This window comes from Podarcis liolepis, assembly GCF_965112155.1.
Source record: "Podarcis liolepis genome assembly, chromosome: 3".
NCBI classification, from domain to species: Eukaryota; Metazoa; Chordata; class Lepidosauria; order Squamata; family Lacertidae; genus Podarcis; species Podarcis liolepis.
The window spans coordinates 68,523,543-68,540,472 of record NC_139557.1 but is presented as its reverse complement, the minus strand read 5'-3'; positions in this window follow the sequence as shown (position 1 = coordinate 68,540,472).

The window sequence follows — 16,930 nt, the reverse complement described above, 5'->3', positions numbered from 1 at the left end:
CAGTGGAATTTGCTGCCAAGGAGTGTGGTGGAGTCTCCTCCTTTGGAGGTCTTTAAGCAGAGGCTTGACAACCATATGTCAGGAGTGCTTGATGGTGTTTCCTGCTTGGCAGGGGGTTGGACTCGATGGCCCTTGGGGTCTATTCCAACTCTATGATTCTATGATTCTATGATTCTATGAGGCTGTGTCAGATAGGGTGGAAATTTCATCCTTTCTGTCCCTCACATGGGAAACCGAAAAACACCCTCTCAGAATTAACTAGGGACCAGGATTACCAAAGCCCCATTCTCCCTGCAACCGCTTGGGTATCTGGTGGGCACCCAGTGAAATTATTTCCAACCACAAAGTCCAATACAAAGTATTTTTGTGGTAGGGAAGGAGTTTCAGCTTTGCCTTGTGGGCTGTTCCTCCAAGCTGTCTTTGCGGCGCGTAACAGCCTGGAAGAGAATCAGCGAGAGGATCTTTAGAATTCAGTGCAAATTGAATTTCACCGGAATAGCTCGGAGGTGCTGGCAGCCCTCTTCCCTCCCCCCCACCCCGCTTTTTCGTTTTCTAAACAAGTGATCGGACTCTTCCCCTCCCCTCAGCCCCATGAAACAAGTCCCCAGCGCGAAAAGAAATAATAATTTTTTTAAAAAAAGAAGATAACAAGGACGGGGTGTTTTCCAGAGCGAGGTGGAAGCCGCCCATCGCAAGGGCAGAATCTCTGCGGTGCGTAATTACGCGCGGCTTGGAGAGCTCTTTTCCCCCCATTACCCGGGCCCTAGCGGTGCCCGCGGCAAGGTGAGGTTCTCCCTCTCCGGCAGGCGCCTCTGCGCGCCTTCACCCCATTCTCCAGCCCCGCCACATCTGGGAACATCATTAAGGAGTCGCCTCTGCAGCTCAGGAAGTTTTCACACTTCACGTTTCATTAAACACAGGTCTTCTCGGATTCCTTGGGAAAGGGAGAAGCGGGAGAGAAAGGGGAGAGGCGCTGGGCGCGGGTCGGGGGAGAGCGCCTGATTTGCAGCTGTTGGGCTTTCAAAGCCAAATAAAACGGCCAGTCTGCGGAGCACAGCCGCAGCGGCGGTGGGGGGCGCGCGCGCGCTAGGGCGCAAGGCTGGCGGTGGCGGCAGGGAGCCCGGCGGAGGAAGGAACTTGTCCCTTCCCTCTGGACTCGCGCCCCCCGCAGATGTTGCGCCCGGTGCGGCCGGCACCCCTGGCACCCCCCACGCTACGCCACTGCTAATACGTTTATTAAATCAGTTCCAGTTTGAAGCTGAGCATTCACATTTGCGTTTAACATTTTCTTCACCTCTGGGACAATTATTTTTTAAGCACATCAGAATGTAATTATCATGTTTTGAGGTTCCTGAGGCTAAAGATTTACAGAACAGAGCTTTGTAGCTAGGCCAGTAAAGGCCATGGTAAGAACACGGCAGGTTAAAATGCCCTCTTACCGACATCTTAAGCTCACCAACAAATCAAAGTTTCTGTCCTTTTGGAAATCCCCAGAGCCATGCTCCTCTGACAGGGATGATATTATCTGTCACCTTTAAATCGTCTAAGCCTCAGTTCAAGCAAGCCTTGACAGTCTCTTTAGTTGCCAAGGTCAATACCTCTGCACCTGTTGCAACCACTTGTGACAGTAAAAATGGAGGTAAAGAGAGATATCCCGATACAGAAGAATGCTGCTCACACAATGCTAATTCATAAAAGAACCTTTTGCATGATTGTCAAACACAACATGAGGTCATCTATTCCATCTTTGCAAGTGCCAACAATAGTAGCCTTGAAGAGGTTATAGCTTTGTTGGAATCAAGGGGCTTTTTGAAGTTTCAGTGTATATTAAAAAGGAAACATGATGCATGGTGACATCATAAGACAATCAACAGATGAGTCATTGGCAAATATATATTTACAAATAATCAGAAAGGATTTGTTAAAAGAATCACATCAGAGTAACTTGGTTTCTTTTTTAACTCCAAAGTGTTACAAGTTGAAAGAGCTCTTTATAAGAGGTACTACTACCAGTGCTTTTTTTCCCTTAAAAAATGTTTAGGGGTACTCTCATTTTCCTACTCATATTGAAATAATGTCCCCCAATGATGCCAAACTTAGAGTCACAAAATGTTTTGGGATATGTGTACCCCTGCGTATCCCCATAAAAAAAGCCCTGACTACTGCTATGCTGGGAGAACATCTAAATGACCCAACAACATGAGCAGGGTTGTATGCAAGGGTCTTCCCTTCTGAACTGGCAACCCCTCCCAGCAGTTTGCTAATTCCACAGAAACAATCCATGCTAATCCTGCCATCCAAACTGGTCAGTTAGTGAGACACAGCTCAATGCTGTAAGAGACATATCTGCTCATTGATAAAGAACTCCAATGTGGATGGGATAATATTTATATGTCATTAGACGTGGTTGGGAAAAAAATGGCTGTACTGCTGTTTTACCACAAATCTTTTATTGTACTGATACGTTCTAATGCATTGCTGTGAACTGCTTTGGGCTTTTCAAAATGTAAGCAGTTCACAAATGTTTTTAAATAAATGAATATCCCCTTATTTGACCCAAGACTGACCAATCTTTAGATAGATAGATGTATACACATAAACGAAAGAAAGAAAGAAAGACGCACACCAATTGCCCATAAGAAATTGCCTCTATTCCTGAAGAAAATGTGTATACAGCTCCTTTTTGGGAAACAAATTGCCTCTATCGTAGCAGGGAAAATGTCACATCTAAATCAGTTATACCTGATGAAGAGTTGTTTCTGATCCCAAACACACTGGAAAACACTGAAGAGGTGGCAGTAAAAAATATTTATTGCTTTCACTTTGATTACTTTCATGCTATGTTTGCTGTACCACCTGCTGCATTGATGACACTTCAAGATAAGCCAAGGTAGCCCAATGGATGAAGCAGGAGGAATAGTGTGGATACAGTGAATCTTGACTCTTAACAGCAGTGCCACACTTCCAACTGAGAGACAATAATATAATATAATGTCATGTCAAAATGGGTATGAAGAGAGTGTCTGCAGGAGACTAGAGGTAGATAGAGAGGATTACACCTGTGAAATCAATCCATTTCTTGTATTTCCTACCATAGTGAATGAACCCCCTTGTAATCCTAGCAATGAGATTTTTGATAGCAAAACTTGTTTGACTTTAGTAGACCAGAAAAGGTGTAGGTTTTGGAGATAATGCTAATATGGGCCCAAGCATCATTTTACCCCCTTCAATTCAACATCCCTCTGCATGTGCATCTGCTTGGTGGCTCAGCAATAGCAGCAGCTTTCCAATTTATTTTAACATGACTATTCTCAGGTAAATGGATTGTGAAATACAGACTTAATGAGAAGATTTAAAAAAGCATGTTCAAGAGTATTTTCAGCCCATTGAAATGTAGACTATAAACAACATACTTACTCTTTTCTTATTAAGTTTGATTTCTTGCGTAGTATGTCTTCACAGAACAGAACACACGATGTTTTCAGAACTGGCAAATGAGCGAGACCAATTCCTGATCAGAATCAAGAATGGTTTATTTTTCATGCTCCTCTTAACTGTTGGGAAAGTCTTGTGTACCCATTTCAAAAAAGAAAGAAAAAGCAAGAATCCTGGTCAAACTAATAGTTCTCACCCGAGCTCAGGAAGGCCACACAGGTGAGATAGCTTGAGAAAGACAACTGAGGAGAACAGTTTGAACATTTCATTTGCACTGACTTGACCATCGCTCAGTGCACAGTGATTTTAAATTGTTGTCATGTAGTTACCAACCATTTTCATCCATATGTGCCATCGTAAAAAAGTGATACATGTACAAGTGTAGTGTAAGCTCTGCATCCACAATTAGAGACCTGTGGACATATTAAAGGGCTACTATGGCAAATTAATTTGGACAAAAGCTGCCATTTGGAAACAAAATCTGACTCTTATGTTTCTCTGCTGGCATGGGAGCTATTAGCAGCATAGGAAAGACTGACACTTCAAGTAATGTTACAAACCCCAGGCCACATGGAAGCATAATATATTCCAACTTGTCCCCGTGCTAGGGAGGCAGTTCTTGACACAGAGGAACTGAAGTGTGGGCAATAAGTTGTTTATGGTGCAGACGTTCTCATATTCCTAAGAGGTACAGAATAGAGGAGCATTGAAGGAGCAAAAATGGGCAGAGAAATGGATGTGGCATTTGTATTGCACACTAGACTACATTCCAACCACACAAAAGCCAGAGGTTTCTACACACCTGTCTCGATCCAAACAAGCACAAGGACATTTCAATGACACATTTCTGCCAGACAAAAGCACTCAAGAGGGGTGTATCCTGGGGCCAGACAGAGAAGATGCTATAAATCTACCAGGAGGCCAAATGGTGCTGCTAAAAGTTGAAAGTATATGACATATTTTAAGCTAATTATGCAAATACTATGGAAAAAGGAGTGGATTACTTGTTTAGTATTGAGAATCACTGCCACAAAGACTAGAAGTTTATTCTTTTCAAAATGTTTGCTTGGATTTTCATGATACTAATGCAGCCAGGAAGAATATGAAAGAATACTGTGAGGCTATAGACTTAGCAGCCCCCTAGAGAATGATATTTCAAACTATGTGGCATAATGGTTAGAGTGTTTGACTATGACTTAGGAGAGTAGGGTTTGAATCCCTACTCAACCACAAAGCTCATTGACTTACTTTGGGGTAGTGGCCATCTCTTAGCCTAACCTACCTCACAGGGTTGTTGTGAGGATGAAATGGGGAGGACAAGGAGAACCATCTACACAACCTTGAGCTCCTTAGGAGAAAAGGTGGCATCTAAATGTAATAATTAATTAATAGTCCAGAGTACTTTGTTTCACTGCTCTACACATCAGCTAAGGATCTGGATGTCTCTCACTCCAAAAGGTCACTCAGGATCTCCCAGGTTAAAAGTCAATTACATTTTCTTGTTTGTTTGTTTTTTAAATAATATTTATTACTTTTAAACCTTACAAAAAGAAGAAAAGCAAAGAAAAAAAAGAAGAAAAAAGAAGAAAAAACATACAATACAATATATAAACAATACACAACACAACATTAACACATTAAACAAAACAAAAGCAAAAACAGTTCAAAAAACACACATCATACCATCTCAATATCCTCTCTTTCATTCCCTTGTTTCATCGACCTCCTCTCACCTCCCTTTTTGTATTCCATTTCTATTAATTATTTCAGCAAATCCTTTCCATCTTTCTCTATTTTCTGTCATATGATTATCTTTGTCACGGCTAAAATGGCCGCTGTTTCTTTAATGTGAATAAAGCTGGGTCAGCATGACTCAGCGGCTTGCAGCAGGCTGTATATATAGGTGAGAACTGTTGGTTTGTGTGTTGGCTGGTGTTTGGGTTGGTTGGTGCTGGTGTGTATTCAGTCGTGTTTTGCACAAAGACTTTTAATAAAACTCTGCAAGGATATTCCCGTGGACTCTTTTTGTATCGACAAGGAGACTGAGAAGATAAAGGGAGGTCAGAACCCTTTCCTTCTTTTTTTTGCTTTTTACAAACACTGACAGGTTATGGGCCCAGTGTTTCTGAGCATGTGCAGAGTGCAAAACGACTAACAGCATTTCAGCAAGGAGCTGGTGAGTCCTGGTGGTGTACAGAGACAGTGGCTGTGCGTTGGAGCAGTTGGTGGCAAGCTGTAACTGTCTGCAGCGACGCTGGAGCGGCTAGGATCTGAGGATCAGGAAAGCACTCAGCGTCGGCTACTGGAACAGTTTGAACTGCTAGAGGACCACAGTAGGCGACTCACAGAGCGGCTACACCAGTTGCAGAGCCAGGCGGGACCTGAGGGTCAACAGAGGCAGCAGCTAGAAGCCGGTGAGTGCCAGCCAGGACCATCTAGTTGGACTCTAAAGAGAGAGTCAGGAGAGATTGCTGGAGGCCCTACAGAAGGGGCTCAGCAAGCACCAGCAGAGATGGCAGATTTCCAGTCTTCCCAAGTTGTAAATATTGGGGGAGGCATCCCTTTTGAACTTCTCTCAGAGAGCAACTGGCTGAGTTGGTCAATTAAAATGCAGCAGTTGTTAAGGAGAGATGGACTATGGGACTGTGTTGAAACTGAGGTTTTGAGACGGGACTCTGCTGAGAAAAAACGGCTAGATGAAAGGGCCCGTGCCCAAATTATGCTGTGTTTGAGCAACTCTCAGTTATTGCATGTAGCAAATGCCAGCACAGCGTTTGAGTGCTGGAATTTATTAAGGGCAATGCATGTCAGAGAAACTGCTGGAACTATAATTTCTCTGACCAGAAGGCTGTTCAGGACTGTTATGAAGGAAGGTGAGAGTTTGGCAACTCATCTTCAAACGCTGAAATCTCTGTTTCTTCAACTACAACAGAGAGGTAAGCATTATGATGAGACTGACCAAACCTACATTATCCTTTCAAGTTTGCCTGAAAGCTGGTTGCCTGTGATTAACAGCATGGAGAGTATGCGTCCCCGAGATCTGACCCTTGAGTATGTGGTTGGCAGATTGACCGAAGAAGCAGAAAGAAGGTCAGATAGACAGGCTGAACTCCAAGAACGGAGGAGTTACAGCAAAGGGGGCCAGCAGCAGAATCTGCCAATGGAGCAACGCCAGGGTTTGGACTTGGCCATGGCGGTGAGGAGATGCTATAGATGCAACCAACCCGGGCATCTCCAAAGCCAATGCAGGGCAAGACTTCCAGGAGACGACGTGGAGCAGAGACAGCAATCGACGCAGAAACGTAAGCAGAAGGGGTTCTCTTCAGGGAAGAAGAACACGCGTTCTGCTCAGTTTGTGTCTGCATTTTCTCGGGAGGAGAGAAAGATACCTCGGGGAACATGGTTGCTGGACTCTGGCAGCAGCAGGATTATCTGCAACAGTCGGGAGGACTTTAAGACCCTGGAGAAGCCAGCTGATGGAAAAGACTCAATTTATCTTGCTGATGGTCGTAGAAGCAAGATTGATGGCCAGGGAACATGTTTCCTGCAGTGCTTGAACACTACTCTACCAGAGACTCTGTTTGTCAGCAGTTTGGACTATTGTTTACTGTCTGTAAGCTGTTTGATTAATGCAGGGTATAGTGTTAAGTTCACGCAGGATGGCTGTCTGATAAAGAATGGAACTCAGGTATGTGGCCATGCAAAGTTGGAAAATGGGTTATTTGTAATGCAGAACAAGCCTGTTAAAGCAGCCCAGGTGGTTCAGGATAATTTGCCAGTTCATAAGGGGTGTGTACATCAACTGCACAGAAAACTGGGTCACGCCAATTTCCGTGTGCTTTCAGAAATGCAAAAGGTGTGCAAGAACCTAAAAGTAAATAGCTGTAACTGTTTCCTAGATTGCAATGTATGTAAAATGGCCAAATCTAAGAGGAAGCCTGTGGCTTCTAAAAGCGACAGAGTATCTAAAGAGGTTTTAGAACTTGTCCATTGTGACGTGATAGGCCCTTTTCCACAGAAGACTGAAGGGGGCGCCAGATATGCTTTTCTGGTAATAGATGACAAATCACGTTTTAGTTGGCTGTTTTTGTTAAAGCAGAAATCTGAGTGTTTCCCCACATTCAGAGAATGGGTTGCCCAAGCTGAAAAGCTCTTCGCTCGCCCTGTTGTGCAGTTGCAAACAGATAGGGGCGGAGAATTTCTGAACAAACAATTTGGGGCATGGTTGCGACGTAAGGGGATCACTCACCGTTTGACTAACCCTTATAGCCCTGCTGAAAATGGTCTGTGTGAAAGACGTGGGGCTGTGATACAGTCAGTAAAAGACTGCCTGCTAGTGGATGCAGGATTGGGTCACAACCATAGGCTGTGGGGCGAGGCTTTTCTGACCGCGAACTTTTTGATTAATAGAACCTGGTCAAGCTCTATAAAAGATATACCTTATCGTGTATTGTTTGGTAAAGAACCAGAGTGGACAATGCTCCATAATTGGGGTTCTTGGGCACATGTAAATATTCCCAAAGCTCAGCGTCAGAAAGGGGGTGCTAGAGCACAGAAACTGCGGTTTGTGGGATATCAGTCCTATGGCAAAGGGTGGCGTTTCAATTTACGCCCAGGACGTGTGGTTCTGTCACGAAGTGCAGACTTCGCTGACCAGGACAGATGGACTGCGATCCATGCCAACCCTAATTGCCTACTGCCCCTGCAAGTAAGAGAAGAGGCTTCTTCTCAGCCATTGGCAACACAGGAGCAGGATGAGGAGGAGGCACAGATTTCCCCAAAAGATGTGGCAATAGATAATACTTCTCTAGAGGAAGAGGAAGAAGAGCCAGAGATAAGGGGGGAAGAAGAAGTAGTTGTGCCTAGGCGCTCCCAGCGTTCAAACAAGGGTGTACCTCCTCAGCGTTTGACCCTAGGAGGAGTGAGAGTATGCAATGTGAGTTGTGTGGAACCACAAAGTTATAATGAAGTCTTAGACTTACCCCCTGGGGAACGTGCTTTGTGGAAACAAGCTATGAAAGAAGAAATGGACTCTTTTAAACGTAACAAAGTGTTTGAGGTCATAATGCCACCACCTGGTGGCAGAGTGGTGTCATGCAAGTGGGTTTACAAAAGGAAAACCCTTGCATCTGGGGAACCACGTTTTCGAGCCAGATTAGTAGCCAGAGGGTTCACTCAGATTAAAGGGGAGAGTTATGATGAAGTGTTTTCTCCCACGGTAAAGAGTGAAACTTTTCGTTTAATGCTTTCCATTGCTGCTGTAAGACAACTAGCAGTGCACCATTTTGATGTTGATGCTGCATATCTGCATGCAAATTTAGACCATGAAGTGTTAATGAGACAACCCCCTGGGTTTGAAGAGGGGAATGGTGCAGTCTGGCGTTTGAAAAAAGCTGTTTATGGTCTCAAACAAAGTGGAAGGTGTTGGAACCAGTGTTTAAATGAAGCCCTTGTAAAACTTGGTTTTAAAAGGAGTGTGGCTGATCCATGTCTGTACACCAAGGGGACAGGCAACAAATATCTAATGCTCTTAGTCTTTGTTGATGATTTGCTTGTGGCAGGGAGTTCCACAGATGAGATCCAGAAGCTCACAAGTCAACTAGAAAAGAGGTTTAAGCTTAAAGCCTTAGGGCCTGTAAGCAATTACTTGGGAGTAGAAGTAAGGCAGGAAGCTGATGGAAGCTTCCTATTGAGCCAGAAAGAGAAAATTCTTCATTTAATAGAGCAGTTTGGCATGGAAAACTGCAAGCCAGTTCAGACTCCCATGACACCAGATTTCCCAAAGACACTGTGTGATGATGAATTTGATCAGCCTGAGTTGTATCACTCAAAAATAGGATCACTGCTGTATTTAAGCCAGTGGTCAAGGCCAGACATTGCATGTGCTACAAATGTTCTGAGCCAACATGTATCTAAACCCAGTACTGCCGATTGGTGTGCTTTGAAAAGGCTTATCAGATATCTAAAGGGGACATTAAATGTATGTTTGAAGATCTCTAGTACACAAGATGAAAAACTAGAAGTATTTGTTGATGCGGACTGGGGAAGCTGTGTAGCTACTAGAAAATCTACAAGTGGAATGGTTATGATGTTTGCCAATTACATAATTGGATGGAGGTCAAAGAAACAAGGATTTGTTGCGACCTCATCATGTGAGGCAGAATATGGGAGCCTGTCGCTAGCATGCAATGAAATCATGTGGGTTATACAGATACTAAAAGATCTAGATTGTAAAGTAGATTTGCCTATCCAAGTGTATGAAGATAGCCAATCGTGCATTGCATTAGCGGGCTCGGAAATAATGAAATCCGCATCAAAACATATTGCTATCCGTCATGCGAATGTGAGAGATTGTGTACAGAATGGGGTAATCAAACTGGAGTATTGTCAGTCACAAGATAATATTGCTGATTTGTTTACTAAGCCTTTGCCAGCAACATGCCATAATGAATTGATGACAAAACTGGGTTTATGTATATAATGTATTGTTGTATTGTTGTAATGTATTGTTTCTGTTGGGGTTTTTCGCATTTAAGAAACAGAAGGGGTGTCACGGCTAAAATGGCCGCTGTTTCTTTAATGTGAATAAAGCTGGGTCAGCATGACTCAGCGGCTTGCAGCAGGCTGTATATATAGGTGAGAACTGTTGGTTTGTGTGTTGGCTGGTGTTTGGGTTGGTTGGTGCTGGTGTGTATTCAGTCGTGTTTTGCACAAAGACTTTTAATAAAACTCTGCAAGGATATTCCCGTGGACTCTTTTTGTATCGACAAGGAGACTGAGAAGATAAAGGGAGGTCAGAACCCTTTCCTTCTTTTTTTTGCTTTTTACAAACACTGACAATCTTAACATATTTTAACCTTATTTTCCATTAAAACTATATTACTTATTTATACTTAATTCCTTAAAACATTTCTACTAAAGCCATATAATTTCCTTCCAACATTTTTCTAACACTCATTAATTTTACATTATTTCCATATATAGATTTTAAACTTTTTCCAATATTCTTCCACAGTCTCTTCTCCCTGGTCTCGGATTCTGCCAGTCCTTTCCGTCAATTCCATATAGTCCATCAACCTGGTGATCTTCTGTCCGAGGCTCTTAACTCTTTTCCAAGTCCCTTCTGCGAGTCTTCTTCATGTTTATACATGCACTTAACTTTGTCTTCTCCTGATCTTGTTCTTATTTTCCTTCCTTTGATGCTGAAAAGTAGATCTCGGGGAAATTCCCACCTAACAATGTTTTTATTCCTTCTCGACAAATCAGCCAAATCTCCATAGTCAAAAGTAAAGTTCACAAGATATTTCCAGTCGTATTTCAAAGTTCCTCCAAGTCTGGCGGTCCCCACAACTCCAGTCTCCTCCTGACCCAAGTCCAGGTCCCAAAGGTCAATAAATCCCTGTGTGAAGGGATCTATCCAACTTTCCTTCTCCAGTCCAAGCGGGACTCCAATCCTCAAAGTCTGGCTTTCTCTAAATTCAGTCGTAAAAGGCATCAACTTATAGTCATCAAATTGCATCCACGAGGCTGGGGCTCTAACAACTTTCTCCCCCGCCTTCTCCTCAATTTGCCATGTCAAAGTAGATCCCTGTATCGATTCCTGGATAGTTTCTGTATTAATATTCACTTTTTGTCCCAAGTTAGTCACTTTTTGTTCCAAGTTATCAATTTTTATAATCATCACATCCGTCTTCCTGTGGAGCTGTTCCAGTGAGCCATTAATCTTACATAATGCAACCACTAAGGCTTCTTCTGTCAACATTCTTGACGGTCCAAGGTCAATCCCAGATTCTCACGGTCTTGTCTTACAGCTGGAAATTCCCCCAGCTCCGCTCATGTAACAATTTCAAAAGCTTCCTCTAGGGGGAAACAATTTCTATTTGTATCAATCCTTTTAAGCACAGTTCCAACAATAAAGTTAGTTTCAATTTTTCAATTACATTTACTCCTTTTTAAATGCAGAAGGAGACAATGGAAACAATGTATTTCTCTTCTTTAACTTACTGTCAACAAACTATCTATTCACAGTCAATGAGCATATCCAAAACTTCAGTCTTACTAGCAGCCCGTTTCCAGGTTCAGAGCAGTGGTAATTTGACTTTCTTCACTCTCTCCTGCAGGTTTACGAGGTCTAAAAATTCCCCCCTCTCCTCCTGCTTCCAAGGGGGGTTTGATGATTTTAGCCAATGGAAGTTTAATCCTTTAAGAAAAGCTTTCCAAGACTTTAGCTTGCAGCCTTTTTTGCTTCAGTCTATTTACAAAAGGGGAAGGCGGACTTCCTGTTTGAAACCTCCCCGTTTCGGTACCAAATTAAGACGTTTAAAAATCCAATTTTCTGTTCCACTCGGGTAGTTGTTTTAAAATCAAATTGTCCACAGGAAAAAGTCAGCGCTCTCCGGCAACAGCAATGCGGCTTCACTCCGTGAAAGAAGCAGTCAATTCGAAGCACCGCGCCACTCACCCCACGTCGCTCCGGATCCCCGAAACTGGGTTTCCCCGCGAGTAGGGGAGGCGCAAAAGGTGCCAGCCGAATCCCACGTTCACAGGCTTCTCCCGCCTGTGATTTTTGGTGGGTCCCCGCCTTCGCCGTGGCAGCCAGACCCTAATTTCCACGAAGCGAATTCCTCCCGATCAGAGGAATTCAGCCATTACTGAAGGCGCTAACCCGGAAGTCCAGTCACTTACATTTTCTTGAACTTGGAGGACGTTTAGGCAAGCCTACAGGATTTTGGAATGAATACATTCTATTCTCTTCTGAGATGTGTTATTATCTGTTAATCCATGATGCAGAACTTAACCTGGCACAGGAGGAAAAACACTTCTTAATAATAATAATAATAATAATAATAATAATAATAATAATAATAAATTTTATTTATATCCCGCCCTCCCCAGCCGAAGCCGGGCTCAGGGTGGCTAACAACAATAAAACAGTACAAAAGTACAGCATAAACAACATTCTAAAATCATTCATTGTAAAATTAATTCAGTGTAAAAAGTAGAAAATTCTGAGATGCTGATATTCAAGAACAACCCATACAAGATGTTGTAAAGAGATTTGTATCTTAAAAGCTTCAGATAAAAAGTCAGCACTTCTTAAAATTAAATAATGCTACCTGTAAAGAGATATGTGCTTGGGCTACAATGATGAAATTTAAGTTTTAGTGTTCATTTAAAACATGATGTAACAACATAGTGACTGGATGATATGTTGTTCATTTTATTGGAACTTGCATTTAAAGTAGGGAGGGGGACCCTGTGGCCCTCCAGATGGACCAGGCGACCCTTAGCTATGCTGGCTAGGGCTGATGGAGTGCCACATTCTCTGGGTTGCATGATATCTTAGTGATACCCTGAGTAGACCCATTGAAATTAATGTACATGACTAACTTTGGTTCACTCATTTCAGTGGGTCTACTCTGAGCTCAAAAACTGGGAGAAGTTGTCATGAGCTAGGCTCGCTGAACAATATAACTGAAATACTCTCTTGTGATAAAAGTAAAGTTACTAATGCAGAGCAAAGAAAAAAGCTAAATTAAACTATGCTATACTAGAAACAAACTTCACTTGCATCCTCTTAAAAAAACCTGCAAGGGGGAAAGAGTCCGTGAGGATCCTGGGGAATACGCTGAATGTGTGAAGTTTGTGAATGATAATGCTGGTATAGCTCTTAGCTTGAATAAATTCTTGTTTTGCCGTCACACAAAAAGCCAAAGGTCACACTCTGGGGACTCCTATATTTTCCCAAGTGGGAGGAAAGGAAAATCAAGCCTTGAAAAACTTACTAATTACATCAAAGAAGATAAGCAACTGGGGCTGATGAAAGATCACAAAGAAAACACACAGATACATTGCATTCCAAATGCTGCAAGCTAGCAAAGGAACCTCATAAATCCTGCAAAGGTTTCTGTTAGCTTAAGAGGAAGGAAGGATGGAACCCACATGCTATCAGTGTTAGAAACTCAGATATATAAGGTAGGCGTCAAATGGCTCCTTAAACCAGGGTTACAGTCACCAAAATAGAATGCTTAGTTGCCATTTTGGGGCCAGACAGCTCAAAAGTCATATTTTTCAATACGACTTTTATGGTTCCTGAAATTCATTCTGATTGCACAGATAAAATATAATGAATAGAATTCTACAGGGTGTGTTGTTGGTGTGTGGAAACAGTAACGATCCAATGATCCCCAGGCAGTGTTTGAAACTCCCATTGTTTTAAGCACATTCTGTGACAGGGAATTTCATTAGTGTGAGCAGTTTCTGAGCTCTGGGCATCTAAGATTTCAGATTAAAACTGCAGAGTGGAAGGAAAAGAGGACCTTCTTTTGCCTCCCAACTTCCAGCTACTCTCTGAAGACTGGAGAAGAGACCTTCTTAAGAATATTAGAGGGGTGGGCAGAGGAAAAACTAGACCATGTGAAAAATGAACATAATATTTTAGCTGCAGTTCATTTATCTTCAGATTTGTATTCTTGTTATAAAAAGTGCACCTAGACGTTCCGTTGTTGCACCCATAACCTAGGCTTAAGGTGCCATTTAGCTCCTAGCTTTCATATATTAGCTTCTAACACTGTCCCCAGGCATGCACCTCCAGATGGTGGAGATATCAGGCACCATCCTGAACCTGGGCACCTTCACTTGGTTGCAAGTGACTGATAGCTAGGTGCAAAATGCATGCAATACAGAGCCAGCTGTAAATGGTGTTTTCAGGGCCAGGTTTCTGAGGCCCATTAGGAATAGGGTACCTGTGCCCTTTGTTTCCTTCTTCAAACTATATTTCTCCTCCCTTGTGGCCCCTTAAAAATTTTTGTAGGAGTAAATTTACCTATTTTGTTTGCCTCAGCTCCAATTGCTTCATTATGGTTTACAATGCCCAGTGCTTTTTTTCTAGAAAAAGTGGTGCCGGTACTCACCATGAAGTTGTTACAGTAAGTGCCACACTTTTTAACAACAACAAAAAGGTGCCGGTACTGCATACCCTTGAGTACTCAGGGGGCAATGACCATGCCAATGATAGGCAGATTTTATGAATAGTATCAGAGCCTGGTATCTTCCACACAGAGTACAAAATACTGAGAAAGTGTGGAGAGAGTCTCTTCCTTTAAATTCCTGGGAGTTTACCTTAGTGAAGACCTCACTTGGAAAAACAATATAACACAGGTGGTTAGGAAGGCCCAACAGAGACTCAATTTTCTCAGGGTCTTGCAAAAGAACAATGTTAAACAACAATTGATGACCTCCACAATAGAAAGTGTCCTCTTATATTGTATCACAGTGTGGTACAACCATGGACAGAAAGTCTTTACAGAGGGTGGTGAACACAACACATGATATCATGGGCTGTCCCCTGAGCCTGCTAGATGACATTGCAAGGGATCGTTGCCTTAGGAGAGCAAGAAAAATTCTCAGGGACGATTCACACCCTGGCCAGCACCTCTTTAATCTTCTACCCTCGGGCAGGAGATATAGAAGTATAATCAGTCGTACAAACAGGCTAAAAAACAGTTTCTATCCGTGGGCTGTTAGGCTGCTGAATGGAAAATAATATAGTGCAACTGATTTTCGGGGTTGGTGTGTTGTGCGACAAGCACACAGAGTGCAATGAGATTGAGTGTTTGGGGGGGAGGCTCGGTTAATTTCAATGTACACAGGTTGTACATTGACAATAAAGATATTATTATATAATTTTCAGTTTTGGCGGTTTCTGTTTGCTTCTCTAAAATGTTTTCATACATACAAACAAGTCAGGGGCTGGGGTATAATCAATCGTTTCCTGTAATTTGCAAATGTCTTCGGGAGGGGCAGGGAATCATTCCAGATAAACATTTCCATCCCGAACATTTCCATCCCAACATATCAAAAAAAAAAAAAAAAAAAAAAAAGAGAACAACTCATCTATACAAAACAGTTTTATGATCAGAAAGGACAGAGCAGTAGACAAAAGGCTGCCCTCTTAAACAAATACTCTTTTAAAACAGTTAAAATTCAATTTCTCAAAAAAAGGCACTTACAGTAATTCAGCTGCAATTCATTTATGTATTAAGCAGATGTATATATAGTGCTCAAAAATGCCAGCGAATACTCCCACACCACAGCGCTTCCATGAAGATGAATTAAAACTGCCACATACTGTTTGATCCAAGTAAACACAGGCGGAAGAAACCCTGATTAAAAATCTCAAATAACAGGAGTCACCATTGATGCATAGTGCAGAATAATTCCACAGCACTAGCAGAGATTTAATGCTATTAGTACCATTCATATGGAGCTCTGTATGAAGGATTGCAAAGGAGCCTTTCTATGGGTAAGCTAATAGTCTGAGTTTGCAGTGCTACTATAATGCAGCATGGCTTCCCAAATTAAAGTTATATATGACTAGACTCAGGAGACCAGAGTTCAAATCACCACTCAGCAATCACCCTCACTAGGTGGCCTTGGCCTATTCACTATCTTCTAGCCTAACCAACCTCACAGGGCTGTTGTGAAGGTAAAATGTGAAGCGGGGGAGGGAGGAATAAACGCACCACCTTGAGAGCTCCTTGGAAGAAAGGCGGTATTTAAAAGTCATAGGAATAATAAGAGCAGCCATTGGACCTTCCCAGAGGCAACTGTGGTATGGAGAGAGGGGGATGGAATATATATAAGCCCCACATTGGAAGCTGGCCTATAAAAGAAGAGGGAAATACATACACACAGCTGAGGGGCGAGAAAAGGGAACAGTGCTACTCAGGTATTAAAACACACTAAGGGAGAGAAGCACTGCACCACCTCCTCTCTCCCCCTATCAAAGCAATGGGGCAGAGAAGGCACATAGTAAAGGCTGTTCTTTGTCAAAGTATTTTAAAAGGACAGGAAAGAAGAATGGGGGAAACTACCTCAGCCATCCTTCACTCACAAGTCACGGAAACAACAGCCGCCATATGGAAACATACTGGGAGCTAATGTAGGTCTTGAGCAATTCCACAAACAGAGAAACATTCAGTATTGTTCTTTCATATTTTTAAGTGCCCGTAGGCTGTTCTTAATGAGGTCCTTCTGAAAGAAAAAGAGTGGGTTTAAAAAATACAAACAACCCCCATACAAAAGGAAAAGCTGCTCTGACCTTCTTACGTGATGTTCTGTATGTTCTGCTCTCGAAAGGCAGCCTAATTATCTCATGTGAGGAGCACTCTTTGAAATATAAGTAACGTGTAAACACTGTTCTACCATATTAAAGCCTAGAAAAATGAGCTCTTTGAATTGATTACACTTGGAAGAAAATATATTTAAAGACTAGCATTGTAGTGCCTGCTATGGCACTACTGTCTTGACCCCAGTCTCTTTCAAAAGTTGGCTCCATTTCTAAGGTAGAAAGAATTAGGGTAAGTACTTGTGACCCCCCTCACCTCTTTCAAGTGCAGAATGAATCACAGAGTAATCTTCCAAGCTGTGCTTTCAGTTGGATTTCTTTATGCCTGCACAGCTGCAAGCTAATAATCCAGTAGGTAATCCTTTT